This window comes from Pan troglodytes, chromosome 22 (assembly GCF_028858775.2).
Source record: "Pan troglodytes isolate AG18354 chromosome 22, NHGRI_mPanTro3-v2.0_pri, whole genome shotgun sequence".
Lineage (NCBI taxonomy): Eukaryota > Metazoa > Chordata > Mammalia > Primates > Hominidae > Pan > Pan troglodytes.
The window spans coordinates 26,964,842-26,987,812 of record NC_072420.2 but is presented as its reverse complement, the minus strand read 5'-3'; the positions used below and the strand labels follow the sequence as shown (position 1 = coordinate 26,987,812).

Genomic DNA, 22,971 nt, shown 5'->3' with positions numbered 1-22,971 from the left:
CTCTGAAACAGTCTGGAGGCAGTGGCACCCCAAGAGTAATGAGTACATTTAGCAACCAAATCTTGGCTTCTAAATACTATTCTCGTTACAAAGAAACAGGACCCTTTAGCAAAATGACCAATTCCTGGATGGGAAAGAAAAAGTACAAAATGAGCCTAGAATCTTTTGCTGTACCAGAAAGTCAGGAAATACTTAAAGAATAATAGAGAAATATCAAAAGATTATAAAAGCAATCAAAGTGGTGCCCACAGCAACAATTTGAACATTAAAATAAATAATCATAGTAGTAGATTTTAGTCCATTAAATAAGTAGACCACAAATCTATAAAGGTATAAAGAAAGAGGCCAGGTGTGGTGGCTCATGCCTGTAATCCCAGCACTTTGGGAGGCCCAGGCAGGTGGATCACCTGAGGTCAGGAGTTCATGACCAGCCTGGCCAACATGGTGAAATCCTGTCTCTACTAAAAGTACAAAAACTAGCTGGGTATGGTGGTGGGTGCCTGTAATCCCAGCTACTTAGGAGGCTGAGACAGGAGAATCACTTTAACCCAGGAGGCAGAGGTTGCAGTGAGCCGTGATCATGCCATTGCACTCCAGCCTGGGTGACAAGAGTGAAACTCTGTCTCAAAAAAAAAAAAAAAAAAGAAAGAAAGAAAAAGAAAAGATATAAAGAAAGAAATGAATAACATGAAAGTTTGAAGAGGAATGAGATGTTTGCAGAGTTTTAAAGTACTTCACCATGAAATACTTATTATTTCTTAAAGAGGAAAGAGTAAACGACTGTGAAGAAACCTGGCAATCACCACTTTAACCCAGTTATCACAGAGGCATCATCAGTAACTGAACAAGTCACAGTCATGTACCACAGACAGCATGCAATGAGGGAGCAGCATTATTTCTGTGATATCCCTGCCAAAGATGCATGGATTTAATCATGAGATAAAATCAGCCAAATCCATATTGAGTGACAGTCCACAAAATATCTAGGCCATGAGTTTCAAAATTGTCAAATTTATGAAACTCAAGAAAAAATTTAAACTTTCCAAAGCCTACAAATGCTTAAGAGACAGGGCAGTAAAATGCAGCCCATGATTCTAAACTGGATCCTCTTTCTACACAACTGGCAAGCTTGATGTTAATAATATCAAGGTTAATTTCCTGATTTCAATGGTTGTATTTTGTTGTATGATAGTGTCTTCATTTGTAATCTACCAAGGCATTCTGGGGTCATAAGGCATCGTATTGGCAATTTGCTTTCAAATGGATGAGGAGAGGGAGCAAAAATTCTTTGTATTTTCTTCCAACTTTCTTGAAATTTTATTCTTGTTTAAAAAAATGTCAAGCTTGATGAATTGTTATAAATATTTGGTATATATTATTAAATGCATAAGTATATGACATTAAATTTTCGTAAAATAAAATGAATATATATAACCTGTAAGAGTTGCACTCCATACTTTAAATGATGTTCTTATTGTAAACCCTATACAGAGTATAGATTAAAACAAACTGATTAATTTATCATATGATATAAATAAATCAAATGGTGAGTAATTGAACAAATTAAATTGGACTCAGCTACTATCCATCCCCCAATCTACATTCAAACAGAAGTAGAAGTAAGAGAAATCATTCAATAAACTACAGTTCTATTTAGCTTCACAGAATAGCAAAATGACATCTGTTAAGCTCCTTGTTTGCCCTCTCTGGGCATTTCCGTACAAATTTGACTATGAAAAAAGCTGGTCTAACATCAAATTAAAAGGAAGAAGGAAATGATTTTATGCCTGAAAATGATACAACCCCTTTTCTTTCCTTTGTGCAATGTGATTTAAACATGTGTATAAATTTTTTTAATATTTGATTTAATAATTAAATTTTACGGTTAGCATTTGTTTCATTATACCAGTAAGTGATAACTGGTAAAAATAAAGTTGCAGATTGTCATTCCGGCTTGCCAAGGTTGAAATAGATGTTCTAGAATGGTGTTTCCTCCCCAAAATATTCCTGATTATATCAATGTTATTTCAGCCCATATGTAATTACAATTCACCATTTTTTCAATTGCTTTTTCTTAAGCAATTATAATTAACTGGCACCATGTCCTGTTTATAAGAGGCAATGTCAGGCAGTGAAAAGAAGACTCAACAAGAGACAGGAGCCAGCTCTGCCACAATCTAATGGTGACTTTGGATGAAAACTTAACCTCAGTATGTCTCCACTTCTGCTTATATAAACTACAGTACCAAGCAAGACAATTTCTAATGTTCCATTGAATTTGTCTTATGTCTTCATTTGCATTCAAACTATTGTCTTAATTAAATTGCAATGACCAACTTTAATTTCCTTTTACTTTTTCTTAGTGCCTAGTTTTTTGTTGTTTGTGTGTTTGCTTTTCATATGGCCTCATAACTTGTCAACAAGCTCAGTAACTTGTCTTAAATTTGTAGAGGTTTTCTATAAAATAGTACAAAATTTATCCACTGTAAGCAAACATGTTATTTCTGTGTTGTTTCAATTCATGCTTCCAATTTTGAACCTGCTAAAAAAAAATGCATTTTTAGGGGGATAAAAGTCTGCTATATGTCAATGTCAACCATCTCTGTGTTTGTCTTCTGATATGCGCACCTGAGAACCATTATACTAGAGTATAATTTATACTCTAGTAGTATAAATTATATTAAAAATCCAGGCTATTTATAGGATACCAATGAATCCATAAATATAAAAATGTATGTACTGTAGAAGCAGTGATAGAATCTATAAAATGTAGAATTTCTATAAAACATACATTTGCTAATTCAAGATACTCCTAGATTATTTTCTTATTAAGGCTTTTCTTAGAAATTAACAATAAAGATGTAAATATCGATTTAGAAGAAATGAGCAATGAATTTGGTTATAATTGTTTAAAAGTTTAATGTTTCTTGGTATATATAATTTGATTATGTATATGTTAATTAAATGTATAACTTAATTTATGCCTATTGTTTCATTATGTGAATTATTTGCAGAATATAGGCTTTTAACAATGTGGTAAGATGGATGGAGGTTGCTAGGTAATATAATTCATTCCTCATAAGTTAACTTACTCAGGGATGGAATGTTGAAATGAAGAACTCTTTGGTAACATCAGATAAAATATTATTTTAATTAGGTATTTACTGTTTTATAAAAAGTCCACTTAATACAAATGAATTTTTAAAAATTCAACATCCCATAAATTCCAAGACTCTCTATAGGCTTTAAACTGACACCAGCACAAACACATTGATAAAATTTCTTTTTCTTTTTTTTTTTTTTTTTTTGAGGCAGGGTCTCACTCTGTCACCCAGGCTGGAAGGCAGTGGTGCCATCTCAGCTCACTGCAGCCTCAACCTCCCAGGCTCAAGCAATCCTATCTCAGCCTCCTGAGTAGCTGGGACCACAGGTGTGCACCACTACCCCGACTAATTTTTTTATTTTTCACAGAGACAGGATTTCACCATGTTGCCCAGGCTGGTCTTGAACACCTGGGCTCAAGTAGTCCACCTGCCTCAGCTTCCCAAAGTGCTAGGATTACAAGCATATGCCACCTCGCCTGGCTTAAATTTTCAATGATAAAGATAATTCATATAGATAGTCGGGGACAGCAGTGGGCATCTGTAGTCCCAGCTACTTGGGAGGCTGAGGCGGGAGGGTCACATGAGCCTAGAAGTTTGAGGCCATCCTGGGAAACATTATGAGGCCCCATCTCTAATATGAATAAATAAATAAACAAATAAATTGTTCCCACAAGTTAAGACACAGAAGTAAGAGAGTTCTTCTCAGACAGTGTGGTTTTATAAAAAGGAAAACACTACAAAAGAACCACCATAAATAATTTTTAAGTACTTCGAAAATGTATTCCTATCAATTCAACTCAGATCATAGTCAAAATATTCATCAGAATGTAATCAGCCATATTAGCAAGTAATAAACTCCTATTCTCTAGGAGATAACATTCAAGCTACTTATCCAGAAATCCAGTTGTTCTATGCAGCAAAATTACATGTACAAATAATATATTTAATTTACTAAAACAAAATCCTCAAAGTTACAAGAAACCCGATATAATAAAACGATATTCACAATTACTAGTAGCTACGGTTATTGGATGGATTAGAGATCAACAAGAAGAAATAAATCAAGATAGTAAACTCTATAACGTATAAGAGAAGGTAGTTTAATCTCTCCATGGGGGAGTTCTTGTTCCCAGAATCTCAAAAAATTTTATACCTTGGATACTAATAATCAGCAAAATGCTCCCAGTGGTATAAGTAACATTTTCATTTTTCAGGGAAAAAAAATTAAGATACAGAATAGTTAATGAAGAATATTCACCAATTAATTTACCATAACTATAAGCTTGTGGGGTTTTTTTCCTGGGGGAAAGAAGAGATCCATTTTTCCCTGTGCCAATTCCGGAATATGAATTAAGTGAAGAGTTTAAGGCAATGGGAAGGGGTTTGGATATTTTTTAATATTTGAAATCTCTAGGAAACCACACAAATGTAGACACAGCCTATAAACCCCCAGACATGATTAGCAAAAAGCATGGAACGAGAAATGACACAATCCTGCATACTTGGCTTGGGAGCTCATTCCTGCCTCTTCATGTCTGTAACTGCAGCAACAACCACAGGACCCAGCACGTAAGAGGTGCTCTCTAAATATTGGTTGAATCAATAAATTAATGAACCTTAATCTCAACTGTACAGTCTTTTCATTTGAAAAACCAGAAAAGAACTTCCTGTCCAGTGTCTGACTCAGCGCTTGGTGTTTTCCTTTATGCTCATACTCAAGCTTTGTGCTTCTTTGGATTTTCCAAAACTCCTCTGGCCCTACCGCCACATCAGCACAACGTGACTGAGATGTACATTCCACCTTTTGATCATTTAGGGTGGAATCTGACTGTTTAATTTTCCTTGCCATTTGGGAACCCAATTTAAAACATTTGTAATCTTTGTCCTCTCCAAACAACATATTTTAGTTCACACTTAATAAAATGTGCTAAAGATTCTATTTATGTATGATTCATAATGCTAATGAATTCATCAATCCCATTATCACGCATCATTCTGTAAATGTCAAACAGGATGTAGCTGACAAGTTCATTGCCATTAAATATAAGTGCATAGATGTGTACACATTTGCCCTTGATGAGGGTCATCCATGGCCAACCTTTGACTTTCTATGTTTCTGCTATTTGAATGTCAATAATTGTATATAATTTTCACATTATTCGGTGACTACATGTCAAAATTTCCAAACATCTATGCACATTTTTATATAATTAAATGTGTGTCCTTTACTACTTTGTAAATGAGTGCCCTCTTTTTGAAAGTGGTTAAATCCTTTTATTTTAACATTTTTAATCTTTATTGCCGTTTGGGACAAGTGGATGCTTTCATAGAGTCTTAGTTGAGGTTTCCTAGAGGCTGAACCTGAGATAGAGATCCTTATGCAAGTGGTTTATTGAACTTACTAGTTTTGGAAGAAACTAGTAAGAAGGTGAGGGAAGCAGAAAAGGGCAGGAGGAGAAGCAAATGCAAGTTGTGGTTACAGCAGAAGTCTGGCTTCAGCCTGATGTCATAAGAAGTTTAGGAATAAGAATGACACCAGGAAAATTGTACCAACTTAAGGCAAAAAAGCAGGATTTTCACACCAATCAATTAACTGGGTGTGTGCTGTCCATGGTTGGGGTGGATACACACCACCCAAGGCAACTTACACTGAGGTGGCCCGAGTCTACTGAGGACAATTCTCCATCGAATGGGGTAGTTGTGGGCTTTTCGCAGCCAACACTCAGAACACAGGAAGGTGGGTGCAAAAGCCTACTAGTAGGGTTGTTTTCCGACGTTTTAGTTTACCAAGAGAAAAATAGAACTCTCTATGGATTGATGGTCTAGTTTTATTGTCTTAGTAATATATGTATTCATTATTTTTTAAATATGTAAACGTATTACTTAAAACAATAAAACTGTAGTAATTTGGTAACCCATGACTGGACAGGTAAAGAATTATAAAGCAGATGAAAACAGAATACAGTTGGCCCTTGAACAGCATGGGTTTGAACTGCACAGGTCACTTATAGGGGATTTTTTTCAAGAAAAGTTACACCAAGTGTGCCTGCCTCTCCTGACTTCCCTTCTGCCTCCTCCATTTCTTCTGTCTCTGCCACCCCTAAGACAGCAAGACAAACCTCTCCTTCTCCTCCTCTTCCTCAGCCTATACAACCTGCAGATGATGAGGATGAAGACTTTTATGATCCATTTCCATTTAATGAACAGTAAATATATTTTCTTTCTTATGATTTTCTTATAACATTTTCTTTTTATTAGCATATTTTATTGCAAGAATACAGTATAAAATACATACAGCATGCAAAATATGTGTCTTCATGTTATTGGTAAGGCTTCCAGTTAACAGTCAGCTATTAGTAGTTAAGATTTGGGGGAATAAAAAGTTATATGCAAAGTCTCAGTGCCTCTAACCCCCTCACTGTTCAAGGGTCAACTGTACTTAACCAATGCTCGTAATAAAAACTTAAATTCCAAACACAGCCTTATCCTATGAATTCAATTTGGGAAATTGCCTTCCATCAGTGATAGCCACTGTGCAAATTTTAGTAGATATTGCAACTTTCAAATTTTTATGTCACAAATAGTGATAATTTAGGCAACTTCTGTACCACATAAGTCAACAGTAGACTTACCAGCACAGGCGAAAGTTTCGCTCCCTTTCATTAACGGCTATGGACTGGTGTTAGCATAAGCCCTTCTCAGGGAGCACTGCAATGGAGAATCCACTGCTGTATGATCTTAGAGCAACTTTGGAACATAGACTTTCAGTTACTTAATTTAAACCTGTGCTTGATATCATAGTGAGCCTCTGTCTTTACTTTCTGTGCCCCTTACATTTAAGGTCTTACAGATCCCACCATGCCTTCTTCCCTGATCATTTCCATGTTCTTGTTGCTCTTTCATGGGGATGACTGTTAAAGAACCAAGACAACCTTGCAGGTGAATCAAATGGATGCAAGAATCAGAAATGCCCTCTTTGCTCCCTGTGCTTACATACGTTTATGAACTGAGTCCACTATTTAGGAATAGTTGTGTATAGGCATCAAGGCAACATCTTGGTCTTCCTTATTGCTCTATGTGAAATCGTAAATGAGAGCAAAGGCTCTGGAGGCTGGCTTATGTTGGCTGGCATTTGCCCAACTTAAAGGGTTGCTGTGGTACTGGGAGTATCGTGCTCCTTCAATTTGCTTGTGTATGGCTGCCATGAGGTAGAGGCAGTAAACACAGATCAAAGATAAAGATGTACAGCCTTCAAATAGAAAGAGAGGAACTCGTGACTACTGTTGGTGTACATCTCAGAATAAAACGTGATGTGGCTCCTGATGGAGCATCCTCTAAGATCTTAAAGACCTGGAAATAGCCAAATTTTACAGAAGTTCATAGCAACCACATTATCTGTGAAGAAATTGGTACTATTGGATGGCTGGATGGGCTTAGAACATTATGAACAATCCACGATCCTCAGAGACACACCAAATGTTCCAAAACAACTATTACAGGAGGATTTACGGTTAGATAGAAGGTGTGCCCTTTCCATGAGTCATGAAGGGTGTTGTTGGGGAAGGATAAGTGCAGACTTGAGCTTGGGGTTTGGGAATTTTTTTTTCTAGGCCATGGCATGAGTGGGATAGCATCCTTGAGGCATCAGTTGCCAGCAAGTTTGAAAGTCCTTCCTTTCTTTAAGGGTTTTTTTTTTAACTTTAATCTATTTAACCTAGAATCTAATCTATGACACATCTCCTCTATATCATTTTATCTGCACAAGACTTGGCTACATATAGGACAATATTAGAAAGTTCTTAGCCTGGGCGCAGTGGCTCACGCCTGTAATCCCAGCACTTTGGGAGACCGAGGCAGACGGATCACGAGGTCGGGAGATCAAGACCATCCTGGCTAACACGGTGAAACCCCGTCTCCACTAAAAATACAAAAAATTAGCCAGGCGTGATGGCGGGCCCCTATAGTCATAGCTACTCAGGAGGCCGAGGCAGGAGAATCACTTGAACCCTGGAGGAGGAGCTTGCAGTGAGCCGAGATCGCACCACTGCACTCTAGCCTGGGCAACAGAGTGAGACTCCATCTCAAAAAAAGAAAAAAAAAGAAAGTTCTTTAGAACTTAATTTTTCTTTTTTTTTTTTTTTTTTTTTAGCAATTCATGTGTCACTTTAGAAAGGAGATAATTCATGACGTTTTATTCCCATGCAGCATTTGATGACAAATGAGGCACAGAGATGTTAATGGCTTGTCTGATGCCACACAGCTATCTAGGGGACAGTTATAAATCATTGCATAATCCCATTGGTGAGCTGTATGTTAAGCAATTATATCTCTCCTTCTTTGAAGATTCTTTATCCCAGAAGCCCTTATGATCCAGCAACACTAGATTACTTGTACTATGTTTGTTTCTCACATAAGCTGTGTCTTAGTTTACACTTTTTCTCCATGCCTGGAAAGCCTCCTTGCCCCACTCCAGCCCCTGTATACCTCCACTTCCTACTCATATCTACCTTTCAGGTAGCATCGTTCAGTTACTCCAAGATGAGTTGGGAGCATCTCATCAATATCATATTGTATTAACCAAGTTGTTATAACACAACAACCAGATTGTTCACATTTTATTCTTAGATGTATGCCAGTAGTGCCCACGAGTTCCTCTCTTCATTTTTGAAAGCTGTACGGCTGCACCAGGTGTGGAGGCTCATGCCTGCAATCCCAGCACTTTGGGAGGTCAAAGTGGAAGATCGCTTGAGGCCAGGAGTTTATGACCAGCCTGAGCAACACAGCAAGGCCCTATCTCTAAAAAATAAATAAATAAATAAATTCGCCAGCCGTGATGGTGTGCACCTGTAGTCCCCGGTGTCTGGGAGGCTGAGGCAAGATGATCACTTCAGCCCAGGAGTTCAAGGCTGCAGTGAGCTAGGATCACACCACAGCACTCCAGCCTGGACTAGAGAGTGAAATCCTGTCTCAAAACAACAGCAATAAAGAAAGTCATACATCTTTATTATGTATGTATGTATGTATGCATGTATGTATGTATGTATTTATTTATTTTGAGACAGAGTCTTGCTCTGTCGCCCAGGCTGGAGTGCAGTGGTGCAATCTCGGCTCATTACAACCTCCGCCTCCCAGGTTCAAGCAATTCTCCTGTCTTAGCCGCCCAAGTAGCTGGGATTACAGGCATGCGCCACCACGCCTGGCTAATTTTTGTATTTTTAGTAGAGACAGGGTTTCACCACGTTGGCCAGGCTAGTCTCGAACTCCTGACCTCAAGTGATCTGCCTGCCTCGGCCTCCCAAAGCGCTGGGATTACAGGCGTGAGTCACCATGCCCGGCCCCACATCTTTATTTTTGATCCACATTTACTGCCTCTAGCTAAAGGCAGACATACACAAGTAAATAGAAAAAGCATGGTACTCAAAGTATCGCAGCAACCCTGTAAGTTGGGCATACCAGATGTTCCCATAAGGTAGCCTACAATTATGACTGCTGTGAATAAAAGTTGTCACTAGTGTCAGGATCCATCTTGACCCAGGAGAGACTAGAATCCGATACGCCTACTGAAGCTGCCCAGTGCCTACAATAGTACTTGGTATGCAGTAGGTGCTCAGTCATTATTAACTTAAGATTCTTACAGGAAAGTCTTTTAGGGGGATAATGGTACAGTCCTTAACTCTTGATCTTCCCTGTAACAGGAAAACCAAGAGAAGGCTGAAACCCAGCAATTCCACTCCTAGGCATATACTCAAAGGAAATTTTTTATTTTTAATGCCCACACAAAGACTTATGCACATATGTTTACAGCAACAGTATTCATAATGGCCAAAAGGTGGAGACAACCCAAATGCCCATCAATTGACAAACAGACAAATGAAATAAGGTATACCATCCAGTGGAATAGTATTTGGTCATAAGAAGAAATGAAGTACTGACACGTGATACAACATGGATGAACTTTGAAGACATTATGTTAAGTGAAAGAAGCCAGTCACAAAAGACCACATAATGTATGATTCCATTTATATAAAATACCCAGAAAAAGGAAATCTACAGAGAAAGAATGTAGATTAGTGGTTGCCTAGGGCTGGGGGAGAGAGAAGCAGAGGGGTTTGATTTTGAAGTGATGAAAATGCCCTCAAATTGACTGTGGCAATGGTGGCACACCTCTGTGAATATACTAAAAACTATTAAATTGTACAGTTTAAATGAGTGAATTGTACGGTATGTGAATTATAGCTCAATAAGGTGATGAGAAAGAGTGAAGGCTGAAATATGTCAGACTAAAGAAAGAGTGAAGGCTGAAATATGTCAGACTAAAGGCCACCCATCAGAATCCTCCCAATACTTTCACAAGAATGATGTCAAACTTTTGTTGAAGATGTCCCAGCCTGGCTCTCATTTTTCCTTTGTCTATTTTTAGGGCCCTGAGCAGAATTCACTTAAGACTCAGACTGCTTTAGCCAACTATCACATTGTGATCTCTTCTTTTTTGTAGTATATAATAACCAGCTAAACCAGATGAAAAATCTTTGTCTAAATTGAGTCCACAGTCTCAATACCCAACTAGCATTTATTGAATGCCCACTGGTGCCAAGCCCTTCTCAGATGTCATCCCTAAGCCTCATAATAGCCCCAGGAGCCTCATAATAGCCCCAGGGAGTATGTTGCATTATCCTCATTTTGTAGAGGAGGATAGAGACTAAGCTTAGCTAATAGGAATGATGTCACCATGTGGGAAATGATGGACCCAGGTTTAACATGGATGTGTCTGAGTCACAAAATCCGTGCTTTATTGACAAATTATGTACTCAGTCTAGCACAGAAATGCATAAAACCAGAACAAGAGGGGGAATAGAGTGTAGACTGTCTGATAAAGATAATCTGATTCAGTGTTCCAACGTAGAGCAGTGAGGTGAGAATGCTGTTTTAAAATCCTGCCCTAATGGCATGGACAATGACAAAGAGTTCGCCTGGGTCTGGGGCTACTCAAGCTGTCTGTTTGAAGAGGGAGCTTTTAAATGTTTTTCCAGCTGGGCAAGCAAAAGAGCATACTCCCAGGTCAGTTTCTTTTGAAAAAGAACTATACTCTCATTCCTTAACTCTAGTTAACAGTTTTATTCTACCAACACTTGGTGTCATCTGTGAAGCCATGTCTACTTCCCTGTGTTAAAATACCAGATTGCTTCTTTCCCACTCTGAGCATCAGTACGTAGACAGAGAAGCATCCACACAAACTTTTTTTCCCCAGTCGACTTCCTGATTTTTTTCTGCGAGCATGTGTGAGGGCACTCTTCTCTGTTGCTTTTCTCTCCATAACGTCCTTTCCTTCATTTTTCTTGGTGCCCTTTTATCTAGACATTGTCCTCCAACCACCCCCTCTTTGGCAACTTAGTTTCAAGTTATTTCCATGGTCGATTGGTCAATCCTTTGTCATGTGATCCTCCACAAGCAATGCAAGCCGTTTCTTGCTTATAATAATCTGGAATCCTAGCATCAGGTCTAATAAATCAAATCCAGCTTTGCTACCACTTAAATGGCAAGTGGTTGCTCATTTTCCCATCGTCCTTTCTCCCCCAAAGTAACTTCAACTGTCAGAAAATAAGAAAAGATCAACTCCACACAAATGAAAGCAAGCAGGCAGACTGGATTGTTAAAAGACTGGCATAAGAATACACAGAAAAAAGAAACTGACACCTCTGGAAGCTGATGCTCGCACGGATTCACCAGGAAATTCATGCCAGACTAATTTCTATTAGATAAGTGTGGCCCACATGGAATTTTTGGACTTTAGCAGAGCATGTGACTAAGACTCTCATGATACTTTTCTGGAAAAGCTATATTGGGTTAAATAAGAACATAATTCTATATATTCATATACAGCTGCCTTAAGATTGAGTATATTATAGTATGTTTGTATTCTGAAAGGAATGTTCTGTAGAAATCATCCAACGTTTGCGACCTCATCACCACCACCTAGACCTGCATGGTCCACTGCACATGTGGTTACCGAGCGCTTGAAATGTGTCTGCTCTGAACTGGGATGTGCTGGAAGTGTAAAATGCACACAAACTTGGAAGACTAACTATAAAAAAACAAGGATGACAAATATCTCAGTAATGTTTATACTGATTGCATGTTGAAATGATATTTGGGGCTGGGTGTGGTGGCTCATTTGTGTAGTCCCAACACTTTGGGAGGCTGAGGTGGTAGGACTGCTTGAGGCCAGGAGTTTGAGGCCAGGAGTTTGAGACCAGCCTGGTTGACAAAGCAAGATGCTGTCTCTATTTTTTTTTTTAAGAAATTTGCAAAAACAACAAAAAAAGAAATAATATTTTGCATACATTGGATAACAAAATATACTATTAAACTAAGTTTACTTGTTTCTTTTCTAGTAAGGTCAATAAAAGATTTAAAATTATCTGTACTACATTTATGTTGATTGTGCTGATTTAGACCAGCATGGCAAATCTCCATGTGCCCTTTACCCAATTTGTATTTGCCACCCAAGAAGCCCTAGATTCCCAGCCCATTTCTCATTGCTCATCAGCCTTGAACACTTCTCAATCTCATCCCGTCTCCCATCCCTGCACAAATCCTGAGTGCCTTTCTTTGCACCTGTGGAACCCATGATCCATCAGTAACACAGTTCCCCATCCTTCATCTCTACTCTGCACATTTCCTCCACATTCTTACTCTAACTCCGTGGTTCTTAAACATGTATCTGGCCTGTAATCCCAGCACTTTGGGAGATTGAGGCGGGTGGATCATTTGAGGTCAGGAGTTCAAGGCCAGCCAGGCCAACACAGTGAAACCCCATTTCTAATAAAAATACAAAAAAAAAAAAAAAAAAAAAAAAAGGAACAAAAAAAAATAGCCAGGTAGTAGTGGCATGCGTCTGTAATCCCAGCTACTCAGGAGACTGAGGCAGGAGAATCGCTTGAGCCTGGGAGGCTGAAGTTGCGGTAAGCCAAGATGGCGCCACTGCACTCCAGTCTGAGCAACAAAGGGAGACCTTGTCTCAAAAAAAAAAAAAAAAGCACGTCTGTGTTAGAATCACCTTGGGAGCTTTAAATAGATTGTTCATTGCTCAGGCCCCATTTTCAGAATGTTCAATCAGATCCTTTGGCTACAAGGATGAGGCTTCTGTTTTGTTTTGTTTTTTTTTTTAAATAACTCACCCAGGTGATTCTAACATGCAGCCAGGATAGAGAACCACTCATTGGACTAGCCCCAGCTTTCTATCTACTGTAACAGTGCATTCATGCCAGTGAACATAAGTTGAAAAAAACTACACAGCATGCTGATTGGTCTCCCTAAATTAGAGATCACTAACCTAAAGTAGATATTTTAAAAATTATTTTTAGAGACGGGCTGGCTCTGGAGTGTGGTGGCCCACCATAGCTCACTGCAAACTCAAATTCCTGGGTTCCAGGGCTCCTCTGGCCTCAGCCCCCCAAGTAGGTAGCACTACAGATGAGCACCACAGATATGGTTTGGCTGTGTCCCCACCCAAATCTCATCTTGCAGCTTGCATAATGATTGAATTATGGGAAATGATTGAATTATGGGGGTGAATCTTTCCTGTGCTGCTCTCATGATAATGAATAAGTCTCATGAGATCTGATGGCTTAAAAAAAAAATGGGAGTTTCTCTGCACAAGCTCTCTCTTTGCCTGCTGCCATCCACATAAGATGTGACTTGCTCTTCCTTGCCTTCTGCCAGGATTGTGAGGCCTCCCCAGGCACGTGGAACTGTAAGTTGATTAAACCTCTTTCTTTCGTTAATTGCCCATTCTCGGGTATGTCTTTTAACAACAGCATGAAAACGGACTAATACAACCACCATACCTGACTTTTTTTTTTTTTTTTTTTTTTTGAGACAGAGTCTTGCTCTGTCACCCAGGCTGGAGTGCAGTGGTGCGATCTCGGCTCACTGCAAGCTCCGCCTCCCGGGTTCACGCCATTCTCCTCCCTCAGCCTCCTGAGTAGCTGGGACTACAGGTGCCCACCACCACGCGTGGCTAATTTTTTGTATTTTTAGTAGAGATGGGGTTTCACCATGTTAGCCAGGATGGTCTCGATCTCTTGACCTTGTGATCTGCCCACCTCAGCCTCCCAGAGTGCTGGGATTACAGGCATGAGCCACCACACCCAGCCACACCTGACTAACTTTTAAAATTCTTTTTTGTTTGGATGGGGTCTCACTAGTTGTCCAGGATGATCTTGAACTGGCCTCAAGCGATTCTCGCACCTCGGTCTCCCAAAGTGTTGGGATTACAGGTGTGGCCAGGTGTGGTGGCTTATGCCCAGCACTTTGGGAGGCCAAGGCAGGCAGATCGCTTAAGTCTAGGAGTTTGAGACCAGTCTGGGCAACATAGTGAAACCCTGTCTCTACAAAATATACAAAAATTAGTCGGGTGTAGTGGAGGCTGATGTGGGAGGATCACTTGAGTCAAGGAGGTTGAGGCAGCAGTGAGCCGAGATCGCTCCACCACACTCCAGTCTAGGTTATAGCACAAGACCCTGTCTCAAAGTTTTTAAAAAGGGATGACGGGTGTGAGCCACTGTGCTGGCCTGAAGTGGATCTTAAAAGTTGTTCTGCAATTCTGCCATTTTCCCCGTGTCCCCTCACTCTCTCTATCTCCTAAAGATATAGTCTGCACCTTTTCCTCAAAGCTCCAGGTCCTTCTCCTAGGTAGCCTTTAGTGAGAAACAGAAGAAATCAGGAAAGACTTTCCACAAGCTCCCCGCAACCACATCTACTCACCTCTCTGCATAGGTGCTCATACATATGTCTGCCTTCCCTCATTTCTCAGCTCAGGCATGCTCAGCAGATCTTTCTGTAATGACCAAAATATTCTTTGTTGGTGCTGTCTAGTACTGTAGTCGCCAACCATATGCAGCTATTGAACACTTGAAATATGGCTAGCACAACTGATTTTTTTTTCTTTTTTTTTGAGATGGAGTCCTGCTCTGTCCTCCAGACCGGAGTGCAGTGGCACGATCTCAGCTCACTGCAACCTCCGCCTCCCGGGTTCAAGCGATTCTCCTGCCTCAGGCTCCCGAGTAGCTGGGATTACAGGGGCATGCCACCACATCCAGCTACTTTTTGTATTTTTAGTACAGATGGGGTTTTGCCATGTTGGCCAGGCTGGTCTCGACCTCCTGACATCACGTGATCCGCCCACCTCGACCTTCCAAAGTGCTTCCAAAGTGCTGAGGTGGCATGAGCCACCTAGCCCAGCCAGAAAAAATTTTAATTGTCTTCATTTTAAATTAATTTACATTTAAATAGCTACATGTGGCTGTCTATAAGGTAATATAGCTAGAGATGTCAGTCCCATCTAAGACCAACTCCTGTGCTTGTATTCTGTGTGCCATTCTCTCTTATACTCTAGGACATTGTTCCAACAATTGTTCCTTCGCCTGCTTTGTTCATTTTCCTTTGTTACAGAATCATTCTCCTCTGCATACAAATATATTTTCACATATTCAATTAAAAAAAGCCTCTTTGCCAGGTGCGGCAGCTCATACCTGTAATCTAAGCACTTTGGGAGGCCGAGGCAGGAGGATCGCTTGAGCCCAGGGGTTCAAGACCAGCTGGGCGATACTCCACTCCCAAGCTGGAGTGCAGTGGTGCAATCACAGCTCACTGCAGCCTCGACCTTCTGGGCTCAGGTGATTCTCCTGCCTCAGCCTCCCAAGTAGCTGGGACCACAGGCATACACCACCACACCTGGCTAATTTTTGTTTTTTTTTTCCTATGTGCTTCTACAAATATATGAAATGTTTTATGAATGTGTGTGTCATTCTTGCACAGGGGCTGTGCTAAACTTCTCCATATCATTCCAAGTTTAGTATAGGTGCTGCTGAAGGAAGCACTAATTTTTGTATTGTTTTGTACAGATGGGGCTTCACTATGTTGCCCAGACTGGTATTGAACTCCTAGGCTCAAGCTCATAAAAAAATTAGCTGGGTGTGGTGCATGTGCCTGTAGTTCCAGCTACTCGGAAGGCTGAAGTGGAAGGATCGCTTGAGTGAAGGAGGTTGAGGCTGCAGTGAGCTGTGATCCCACCACTGCACTCCAGCCTGGGTGACAAAGTGAGCTCTGTCTCAAAAAATAATAATAAAATTACTTTCTCTTGGTATCTCCCTTTAGCTACCTTCAGCTTTTTGCTCCCTTCACAGCAAAAGTCTTCCCAAAGAATATTTTAATCATTGCTGGACTCAAATTTCTTTCCCCTCCTCTCTTTTGAGCCCACTCAAATCACACTTCTGTCCCCACCATTCTGAACTGGCTCTTGTCAGTGTCAGCAATGACCTCTCTATCACTAAATACAATGCAGTCCTTACCTTATTTGACACACAGTATCTGCAGCATCAACCAAGTAATCATTCTGTCCTCACGAAACACATTCTTGACTTGGCTCCTTGGAAACCACCCTCTTTCTCTTCCTACTCCACTCGCTGCCCCTCCTCTGCTTGCTTCTCTGGTTCCTGCTCATCTTAACAACCTCAACATTTCCAAGTACACTAGGGCTTAATCCCAAATCCTTTATATTTGGGGGGGCTCAGGGAACTGGGTCTCACTCTGTGGCCCAGACAGGAGTGCAGTAGTGCCATCTCAGCTCACTGCAACCTCTGCTTCCCAGGTTCAAGCCATTCTCATGCCTCAACCTCCTGAGTAGCTGGGATTACAATGCCTGCCACCACACCTGGCTAATTTTTGTATTTTTGGTAGAGACAGGGTTTTGCCATGTTGGCCAGGCTGGTCTTGAACTCCTGGCCTCAAGTGATCCACTCACCTTGGCTTCTCAAAGTGCTGAGACTACAGGCATGAGCCACAATCCCCAGCCTCCAAATCCTTCTTTTTGTCCTCATTTCACCCTAAGTGATCTCACTCAGTACCATCTGTATCCTTACCCTGACCACTCCTCTGAATTCTAAATTCATGCATCCAACAGCCTAGCTGGCATTTCAAACTCAAAGATGAGTAGGCATCTTAATCTTAATGTGTCCATGCTGAACTCTTGGTCCTCCCCCTTAAAACCCACTGCTCCATCAGGAAGAATAGCTAATGGACGCAGGGCTTAATACCTATGTGATGGGTTGATCTGTGCAGCAAACCACCATGGCACACGTTTACCTATGCAACAAATCTGCACATCCTCCACAGGTACCCCTGAACTTAAAAGTTGAAGAAGGAAAAAAAGCCCGCTGCTCCTACAGTTCTTTCCATCTCAATGAATGTTAACTCCGTTCTCCAAGTTGCTGTGGCCAAAAGCCTTGGGTCATCTTTGACTCCTTTCTTTCTCTCACATCACAATTTCAGTTCATCAGAAAATCCTTTTGGCTCTAACTTCAGAATATATTCCAAAACTTCCCTCTCCTCACCACCTTCCACCCTCATGTACATTTCTGCAATAGCCTCCTCCTGGTTTTCTTCCTTCTGTCCTTGCCTCCCCATAGACTGCTTTCAGTACAGAAGCTAGAGTGATGCTTTTAAAATATGAGCCCAATCATCACCTTCATCTGCTCCGAAACCCTCACTGGCTCCCCTTCTGCTCAAAGAACTTAAAATGGTTTTCAAGGTCTTATACTATCTGGCCCTTTTCCCCTCTGTGTTAGCTTTCTAGGGCAGCCATAATAAAGTACCAGAGACTGGATGCCTTAAACAACGGAAATTTATTTTCTCACAATTCTGGAGGCTGGAAGTTGAGAGGAAGGTGTCAGCAGGATTGGCTTCTCTGGGGGCTTCTCTGCTTGGCTTATAGATGGCTCTCTTCTCCCTGTGTCGTCACATGGTCTTCCCCCTGTGCCCATCTGTGTCCTAATTTCCTCTTCTTGTGAGGAAACCAGTCATATTGGATTATGGCCCACCCTAGTGACCTCATTTTAGGTCTTTAAAGACATTATCTCGAAATACAGTCATGTGCTGAGGTTCTGGGGCTTATGGCTTCAACATGTGAATTCCGGGGAGACACCATTCAGCCCATAACAACCTCCCTGACCTCACTTCCTCCCACTCTCCCACTCACGCCCTCCACTGGAGCCTCAAGGGCCACCTTGCTGTTCTCCAAACACATCAGACTTATTTCTGCCTCAGGAGCTATTCTCTATGCCCAAATCCTCTCTCCCCAAACAGTTGCACGTCTTCCTCCCTCATTTCCTTTACTTGTTTGCTCAAAGCTCACTACATCAGTGAGGCCTTTCCTGATCACTGTATTAATAGAATAGCAAGGTCCCAAGCTCCTAACCATACACAAATTTTCCATCTCCCCTTGCTCTGCTTAATTTTTCTCCACAGCCTGTATTGTTATATATCACTTTGTATATTTTCTTATTCACATGCTTGTATTTTTTAAATCTCCTGCAACTTAGTAGGTGCTTATTAAATATCTGTCGAATTGGTGGATAAGTAGGATACAGTCATTTTGCCAAAAGGAATACATCCAAAGTTCAGCATCACAAGGGATCCAGCAACTGTAACCTATAAGGCACAGTTTAGAAAAATCAGATATTTAGCTTTGAGAAAAAAAGAGAAGCTTGAGGAAATACTGCATAAGTATTTTAACACTTCTAGAGGAGTGTCCTGTGGTCGAAAGCACAGTCTGTCTTTGCATTTGGTGTTACTGCATGGGGCAGTGTTGGGATGTAAGGACAGAAGTGAAGAGAAGGTAAATTTTAGCTAAATGTAACAACACAAAAGTTCTAGTGAAATGTTTTATTTCCTGAAGCTGGCTCCCGATAATAGAAAATAAGGAGGCAGAAGCCAGATGATTGTCTCAAGAATATTGCAAGAGAGACACCTGCCTTCGTGGGAGGATCAAACAGGTGATTTCTGAGTTGAGTTCCAACTCTAAGATTCTAGAAAGACAACCCAACTTTAAATGAGGAAACTGTCACCACTTCCTATAGTATGGCTGGTCTTAGCGCCCCATTGCTTTTATGACTCAGGTCTAGCAAGGTGGCCAGATGCTGGAAGCACCACAAGATGAAATGAGATCGGGAAGTCAGGAGGACAAAGGCTAAGCTTTGCCAATAAATATTCATATGACCATATGCAAGGGACTTCATTTATCTGGCTCTCCAGTAAGTCCTCATCAAATTAAAGACTTGGCCTAAATGACTACTTCATCCCTTTCAGTTGTAAACACTGTAATTCCAGATTTTTTTTCCTCAACTAACAGGAACTGTAAGAGAGTTGTGAAAGAGAGACTTCAGACAGTCACGGAGGCCAGACACAGTGGCTCACTCCTGCAATCCCTGAACTTTGGGAGGCTTGAGCCCAGGAGTTTGAGATCAGCCTGGGCAACATAGTGAGACCCCATCTCTATGAAAAATTTGAAGAAATTAGCTGGGCATGGTGGTACCCAACTGTAGTCCCAGCTACTCAGGAGACTGAGGTGAGAGGACTGCTTGAACCCTGGAGGTTGAGGCTGCAGCGAGCCATGATTATGCCACTGCACTCTAGCCTGGGCAACAGAGTGAGACTCTGTCTCAAAAAACAAACAACAACAACAACAACAAAAGACAGACACAGAGTATATATGGAGTGGCATGGGAAAGAAGGTACACTGGCACGTTCAGATTGAAGGAGAGTCATGTTAAGTCACATCGTTCCTTCCTTACCAGAAGATTACAGAAATGAGCGGAAAACATCCTCTGGGCCAGTTGTCCAACATCTTGTCTTCAAGCATGTGAAAGGGTAGAGAGCTCTGAGCTTGAAAAATCAGGATGAAACTGCTACTTAATCACAGACACATTACAGAACTGCTTCTCACTCCCAAGGGTCCAGTAAAGCTTCAAGTGGTGCTGTGCTTCGGTTTATGGAGACTAAATCTCACACTGAATGAATATCACTGAAGACTAATTTCAAAAACAAGTCTATCTATGAGTGAGCACACATCACTGTGCTTGCCCGAGCTTCTTTGTTTTGATTGATAAAATGTCTTCTGTGGATGTTTCCTAGGTGCTGAATTATTGAGACTAGTAAGACAGTATTAAAGACTTGAGTTACTCAAGCTTAGTTTCTAATATCTTTGTCTGCCTTTTTCTAGCTTAGTCTGTTTATGGCTTCTGGAGTTGTTTAGAGATTTTGGTTGAAAAGCACCAAACAGGGCCAGGCGCAGTGGCTCACGCCTGTAATCACACCACTCTGGGAGGCCGAGGGGGGTGGATCACGAGGTCAGGAGATCGAGATCATCCTGGCTAACAGAGTGAAACCCCGTCTCTACTAAAAATACAAAAAATTAGCCAGGCATGGTGGCGGATGCCTGTAGTCCCAGCTACTTGGGAGGCTGAGGCACTCAGGAGAATGGTGTGAACCCGGGAGGTGGGGCTTGCAGCAAGCGGAGATCGCGTCACTGCACTCCAGCCTGGGCGACAGAGCAAGACTCCGTCTCAAAAAAAAAAGAAAAAAGAAAAACACCAAACAATCTTGATACAACCTGATTTTAAAAATAGAAAATTCCCAGTAGCTCCCAAGTAGTTAAGGCAGAAATGGTACAATGGACTAAGCAAATCTTTGACCTGTTTTCTTATGTCAGTCAAAAACGCATAAATTTGATACTTTTCAGGATTTAAGCCAGGGTAGCTGCTAGTGCTCTAGAATGACCTGAAAACCAGGTGGTAGAGTTTGGATATTTGCCCCTGTCTAAATCTCATGTTGAGGTATAATCCCAGTGTTAGAGGTGGGGCCTGGTGGGAGGTGTTTCAATCATGGAGGTGGATCCCTCATGAATGCCTTGGGCCACTCCCTTGGTGATAAGTGAGATCTCCCTCTGAGTTCACATGAGATCTGGTCTCATTAAAAGTGTGTGGCAACACCCCCAACCGCTCTCTCTCTCTTGCTCATCACATGCTTTCACCAGGTGATGTGTGTGCTTCCCCTTTGCATTCCACCATGATTGAAAACTCCCTGAAGCTTCACCAGAAGTCAAGCAGATGCCAGCACTGTGCTTCATGTAAAGCCTGCAGAAGTGTGAGGGAAATAGTCCTCTTTTCTTTACAAATTACCCATCTCAGGTATTTCTTTACAGCAATGCAAGAACGATGTAACACAGAAAATTAGTGCTGAGTAATGGGGGCATTGATATAAAGATATCTGAAAACATGGAAGTAACTTTGGAACTGGGCAGAGGTTGGAAGAGTTTGGAGAGCTCAGAAGACAGGAAGATGAGGGAAAGTTTGGAATATCTTAGAGACTGGTTAAATGGTTGTCACCAAAATGCTGACAGAAATATGAATAGTGAAGTCCAGGCCTGCCAAGGTCTCAGATGGAAATGAGGAACTTATTGGGAATTGGAGCAAAGATCACATGTGCTATGCATTAGCAAAGAACTTGGCTGCATTCTCTTCATGCCCCAGGGGTGTGTGGAAGTTTGAACTTGTGAGTGATAACCTAGGGTATCTGGCAGAAGAAATTTCTAAGCAGCAAAGCATTTAGGAATTAACCTGGCTGCTTCTAGCAGCCCAACTCAGATATAGGAGCAAAGAAGTGACTTAAAGCTGGAACTCATATTTAAAAGGGAAGGACAGCGTATAAGTTTGGAAAATTTGCAGGCTGGCCATGTGGTCGAAAAGCTGAGCCCATTTTCATGGGAAGAATCCAAGCAGGTTGCAGAGCAAACCACTTGCTAGAGATATTTGCATAACTAAAAAGAATCCAGATGGTAATATCCAAGAAAATGGGGAAAAGGCCTTGAAGGTATTTAAGAGACCTTTGCAGCAGCCCCTTCCATCACAGACCCAGAGACCTAGGAAGAAAGAATGGTTTTGTGGGCTAGGCCCAAGGCCCCACTGCCCTGCACAGCCTTGGAACACTGCTCTCCATATCCCAGCCACTCCAGCTCCAGCTGCGGTTCAAAGGGGCCCAGGTACAGTTTGGGCTGCCACTTTGGAGAATGCAAGCCATAAGACTTGGAGGCTTCCACACAGTGTTATGTATGTAGGTGCACAGAATATAAGATTGAAGAATGCTTGGCAGCCTCAACCTAGATTTCAGAGGCTGTACAAGAAAGCCTGGGTGCCCAGGCAGAAACTTGTTGCAGGTGCAGAGCCTCCAAAGATAACCTCTACTAGGGCAGTGACAAGGGGAAGTGTGAGGTTGGAGACCCCACACAGAGTCCCCAATGGGGCATGACCTGGCAGAGCTGTGAGAAGGGGGCCCCTGCCTTCTAGGCCTGAGAATGGCAGATCTACCAGCAGCTTACACCTTGTGCCTAGAAAAGCCATGGCACTCAACAACCTGTGAGAGCAGCCATGAGGGCTGTACCCAGCTGCAAAGCCACAGAAGCAGAGCTGCCGATAGCCTTGGGAGCCCACCCCTTGCTCCAGTGTGCCCTGGATGTGGGACATGGAGTCAAAGGAAATTATTTTGGAACTTTAAGGTTTAATGACTGCCCTGCTGGGTTTTGAAATTGCATGAAGACTATAGCCCCTTTCTTTTGGCTGATTTCTCCCTTTTGGAATGGGAATGTTTACCCAGTGCTGGTACTCCCATTATATCTTGGAAGTAAATAACTTGTTTTGATTTTACATGCTCATAGATGGAAAGAGATGAGTCTCAGATGAGACTTTGGACTTGGAATTTGGACTTTGGACTTTTGAGTTAATGCTGGAACAAGTCAAGACCTTGGAGGACTGTTGGGAAGGCATGATTGTATTTTGAAATGAGAGAGGGACATGAGATTTGAGAGGGGCCGGGGCAGAATGATATAGTTTGTGTACTTATCCCCACCCAAATCTCATGTGGAATTGTAATCCCTAGTATTGGAGGCGGGACCTGGTAGGAGGTGATTGGATCATGGGGGTGGATTACTCATGAATCGTTTAGCACTATCTGTTTGTTGCTGTCCTTGTGATGA

At 41.5% G+C, this 22,971-nt stretch overlaps 1 long non-coding RNA gene and 1 other non-coding gene across 2 annotated transcripts in view; both read right to left on the bottom strand.

Annotated features, from left to right (window-relative positions):
• Positions 1-22,971, bottom strand: part of LOC134809245 (uncharacterized) — a 47,091-nt gene that overhangs the window by 11,395 nt on the left and 12,725 nt on the right. The window contains exon 2 of the long non-coding RNA XR_010154489.1: positions 14,871-14,943. This is a non-coding gene — a long non-coding RNA (uncharacterized LOC134809245). The remainder of the gene's footprint in view (positions 1-14,870; positions 14,944-22,971) is intronic.
• LOC112206674 (U6 spliceosomal RNA) lies at positions 15,879-15,985 on the bottom strand. Its single transcript, XR_002941108.2, has one exon. It is a non-coding gene; the product is annotated as a U6 spliceosomal RNA (small nuclear RNA).